The 5,040-nt window shown below is 32.6% G+C and overlaps 1 non-coding gene and 1 pseudogene across 1 annotated transcript; one reads left to right on the top strand and one right to left on the bottom strand.

The window, feature by feature from the left end:
• The first annotated feature begins 214 nt into the window (after positions 1-214).
• Positions 215-424, top strand: LOC115939576 (U2 spliceosomal RNA; annotated as a pseudogene).
• A 1,216-nt stretch (positions 425-1,640) lies between these two features.
• Positions 1,641-1,747, bottom strand: LOC115939578 (U6 spliceosomal RNA). Its single transcript, XR_004074363.1, has one exon. It is a non-coding gene; the product is annotated as a U6 spliceosomal RNA (small nuclear RNA).
• Positions 1,748-5,040: the final 3,293 nt, after the last annotated feature.

Here is a 5,040-nt window from a genome sequence, read left to right as displayed (position 1 = left end):
GGATATTTTCTTAAAGCCAAAATACCAAAGTTAACAAATATCAACAATTAGATGACCTGCTATACCTAAAGTGTTTTTCACTTATATCTGTTCTTCAGGTTTTTTTTTTCTTTTCAGTGATAATCCTAATATTTTCTTGTTCCCATCTCATCAGTAATCTCCACATTTTGTCACACTGAATAGATAAATAATGTGGCTTTAAAAACCACAGAAAATCGCTTATCGGCCTTTTGGCTAAGATCAAGTGTAGTATCTGTTCTTATCAGTTTAAAAACCACAGAAAGTTATACAAATCTATTCAGAGGTCTCTTGAGAGACTGGCCCCCAACAAGAGTAATATTGCCTGACTTAACAGCTTAGATTAGTTTTGCCTGTTTTTATGCTTTTAGAAACATACCATACCTTTGAGTCTGGCTTAATTCAATCAACATTATGTTTCTGAGTTGCATCCATACTAATTCATGTAGTTGAAGTTATTAGTTGCTGAATAGCATTCCATTGTGTGACCATACCACGATTTGTCCATTTTTCTTTATGGGCATTTAGATATATTCCAGTTTGTGGCCATTAAGAATGAATATAACAGTTCTGGGTCTTAGCTGAACATGTGAATGATTACTGCTTGGCATCTATCCGTGAGTGGGATTATTGTGTCTAATTGTATAAGCTAACAAACAGGATGGAATTATCAAATCAGACCCACATAAGCCACAGAGATCTTATCCTTTAGCAAACTTTATTAAATAATTTCAAATGGAAGGCAATTGACAATTTCAGGAAGAGCAGAGAGAGGCATCAAAGGTAGTTTCCCAGGACCTGTCTTTTTCTGTCCAACATGTGGCTCAGAATAATAGATAAGATCTCTATGTTATATCTGTAAAGTCACTTCACACAGCAGGAGCATTTAAATTGTGAAGCCAGAGAGCCATGTAGCTTAGGTAAAATCCTCCAGAGGGCCATTTCTCATATACCCTGGGTTCTTTTTCTATAGATAATCCTTAACTAAGACATCCTGACAAGGGCATTTCAGAGATAAGGTCACTTCTTCCTAGCAAATATCATTAGTCTATTTATCCACAAGTCCATTTATGAAGAAGATTAGATTGGATGACCCCAAGAGCCTTTCTCTCAAGGACTTTTCCTTAGTGTAGTGACTGGATCAAAACCCAGTTGTTTTAACTCCTTCTTCTCAACATAGGCTGCCGTAACAGATACTGCCAGTTTAACAAAGTGGTTATACTAATTAATCTTCTAACAGTAGTATATGAGCATTCTGATTGTTCTACATTCTCACTAACATTTATTTTCCATTGTTGCTGGTTTGTTTTCCTTTTCACGATTATGGTAGGTGTGTAGTGAAACCTCTTTGTGGTTTTCAGTTGTGTTTCTGTGATGAGTGGTGAAATTGAACTTTTCTTATCTTCATTGGCTTTTTGGTTATCTTCTTTTGTAAAGTGTTTGGCAATTTTTGCCCATTTTGTACTGGATTTGTGTGCTCTTTTCCTGTTGATCTATAGGAATTCTTTATATATTCAAGGTAGTTTTTTTTTTTTTTAAAACATTCATCACCATACACAGTTACAGGATTTAAATTTTTTTTGTGATGAGACCTTTTAAGATTTACTCTCTTAGCAACTTTCAAAAATATGGAATGTGTGATGAAGTTGTATGTCATCCTTGCACAGGAGTCATGCCCATCTTCTCTGTATCATTCTGATTTTAGTGTATGTGCAACCAAAATGAGTATGAGAATAGATTTTTTAAGGATATACTATTATGAATATATTTTCCCATTTCAGGTGCTGCTTTATACTCTAATTGGTAATTTTTTGATGAATACAAGTTCTTGCTTTTATTATCCAGTTTTCCCTGCCTTTTTAAATCTAAAGCTAACTAATAATGACCTTCCAAATTTCTTCATCCATTAGTCCTACTTAGGGAAATAAAGGACCCCAGGAAGCCTGAATGAAAATGATGCCTTAGAAGGGAAGGAAGAGGAGAACCATAAATGATTTAATGCCACTTTGGTCATTTCACACAACCACATAATTTACATCGTCACATCTTATGTTCTGAATGGTTGGGCTTGTTGCCTTCCGACAGTTTTGGCAATAGAAGATTTGAGAACTTGTGACTTTTTGTGGCTCAGCAGTATCTATTTGCTACTTTTGGTTCAAAATATATTGCCTAATCCCTACTTTCCATATCAGATAAATAGAAATTGTGTGTGTGTATCCTCTATCCAGTACTATAACCAAATACATTCCATATCTGCTTTTGTTCCCTAGATACAAATAATTTTTTTTTAGTTTTCAGAGAAAAATGGACTTCCTCACCAAGCTTCTTCTTCAGCCACTTAATGGTTCACTTGTTTGAACAGAGCAATTGTAAGAAATTTGTCTATAGCTCTTAATTCTAAATATGTAACTGTGTATTTGGTATTGTCAGGTTTTGGATTTTAGCCATTCTAATAAGTATGTAGTGATATATTGTTGTTGTTATAATTTGCAATTCTCTAATAACAAGTGATGTTAAGCATATTTTCATATGCTTATTTGTCATCCTTATGTTCCCTATAGCGAGGTTTCCAGATCTTTTGCCCATTTTCTGCTTGTGTTGCTTGTATTCTTATGGTTGAGTTTTGATTTATTTGTATATTTTTAATACAAGTCTTTTATCGGATATGTGTTTTGCTTATGTTATCACCCAGTCTGGGGCCTGTCTTCATTCACTTTGTAGTATTTTTCACAGAGCAGAAGTTACTAATTTTAATAAAGTCCAACATTTTTCTTTCATGGCTGTGCTTTTGTATTGCATCTAAAAATACCTTGACAGGCCCAAGAACACCTAAAATTTCTCCTATGTTTTCTTCTAGATGTCTTATGGTTTTGCACTTTACATTTAGGTCTATGATCCCTTTTGATTTGATTTTTGTGAAGGGCATAAAGACTGTGTCTAGATTCTTCTTTTTTTCAATGTGGGTTTCTAGTTGTTCCAGCACTATTTGTTAAAAAGACTCCCTTCTCCATTGAATTGCCTTTACTTTTCTGTCAAAGATCGTTTGACTATATCTGTGTGGGTCTGTTTCTGGGCTCTCTTTTCTTTTCCATTGATCCAAATGTCTATTCTTTTGGCAGTACCACACTGTTCTGATTACTGTAGATTAGTAAGTTTTGAAGTTAATGTCAGTCCTGAAAATTTATTCTTCTTTTTTAGTGGTTTGTTGGCTACTCCAGGTCTTCCGTCTTTCCATATATACTTTAGAATCAGTTTCCTTATACCCATAAAATAGCTAGTTGGGTAATGATTTGCTTTGAATCTATAGGTCAAATTGGGAACAATTGAAATCTTAACAATATTGAGTTTTCTGGTCAATGACTGTGGAATACCTTTCCATGTATTTAGATATATTTTTAATTTTTTAATCAGAATTTTGTAGTTTTTCACAAATATATAAACTCTGCATATTTTATTAGGTTTATTCTTATGTACTTCATTTTTTTTTTGGTGCTATTGTAAATGGTATTGTATTTTTCACTTCAAATTCCAATTGTTCATTTCTGTTATGTAGGAAAGCAATTGACTTCCATATATAAACCTCATATCCTGTAACCTTACTATAATTGCTTATTAGTTTCAAGAGTTTTGTTATCAATTTTTTGGGATATTATATGTAGACAGTTAAGCTTTTGCAGAAAAGAGCTGTTTTAATTCTTCTTTTTGATATATATGTGTGTCTTAATTGTACTTTCTAGGACTTCCAGTACAACATTGAATAGGCATGGTGAGAAGGGACATTCTTACCTTCTCCCCAGTGTTAAGGAGGCAGCATCTAGTTTCGTAGCATAAGTATGATGTTACCTGTAGGGTTTTTGTAGATGTTCTTATTCAAGTTGAAGAAGTTTTCCTCTATTCTTAGTTTGTTGAGAGGTGTTTTTTTTTTTTAATTGTGAATGGATGTTGGATTTTGTCAAATGCATTTTTTGCATCAGTTGATGATGTCATATGCTTTTTCTTCTTTAGCCTGTTGATGTGGTGGATTACATTGATTGATTTTCAAATGTTAAATCAGGCATGACTGCCTGCTATAAATATCACTTGGTCCGTGTTGTATAATGATTTTTATATATTGTTGAATTTGATTCGCTAATATTTTGTTGAAGATTTTTACATCTGTGTTCATGCAAGATATTGGTTTTCAGTTTTCCTTTCTTTCAATGACTTTATTTGGTTTTGGTAGTAGAATGGCCTTTTGGAATGAGTTAGAAAGTGTTCCCTCTGCTTCTGTTTTCTGAGACAGACTATGGAGGACCAGTATCATTTCTTCCTTAAATGTTTGGTAAAATACATCAGTAAAACCATATGGGCCTGGTATTTTGACTTGATTTCTTTAATAGATATAGAAGTTATCTCTTTCTCTTTGTATCATGTTTGGTAGTTTGTATCTTTCAAGGAATCGGTCCATTTCATCTAAGTTATCAAATTTGGGGTCATAGAGTTGTTTAAAAATTTTTTTTATTATCCTTTTAATATTCATAGGATCAGTAGTGATTAGCCTTCTTTTATTTATATTAGTAAGTTATGTCTTCTCTTTTTTTTCTTTGTTAGCTGATAGGTTTATAAATTTTATTGAGCTTTTCAAAGAATCAGCTTTTAATTTTGTTGGCTTTTTATATTGATTTCCTGATTTTAATTTTACTAATTTCTGCTCTCATTTAATTATTCTTTTCTTCTGCCTGTTTTTGGCTTATATTCCTTCCCCCTCCACACACACACATATTCTCTCTCTCACTCAATCACCTAAGTTTCTTAAGGAGGAAACTTAGATTATTAGTTTTCAGGTCTTTTCTAATTTTCTAATATAGGCAATTTAATGCTATAAATTTCCCTCTAAGCATTGCTTTTGCTGCATTTCACAAATTTTAATGTTTTATTTTCATTGTCATTTAAGTTCAAATATTTAAAAATTTCTCTTAAAACTTTTTCTTTGGTCCATGTGTTATTTATATGCTATTTAGTCTCTAAATATTTTTAGATTTC

The sequence above is a fragment of the Leptonychotes weddellii genome, chromosome 8 (assembly GCF_054177405.1).
Source record: "Leptonychotes weddellii isolate Sample4059 chromosome 8, ASM5417740v2, whole genome shotgun sequence".
Classification (NCBI taxonomy): domain Eukaryota; kingdom Metazoa; phylum Chordata; class Mammalia; order Carnivora; family Phocidae; genus Leptonychotes; species Leptonychotes weddellii.
The sequence above is the reverse complement of the archived record's forward strand: the minus strand, read 5'-3'. Positions and strand labels throughout refer to the sequence as shown.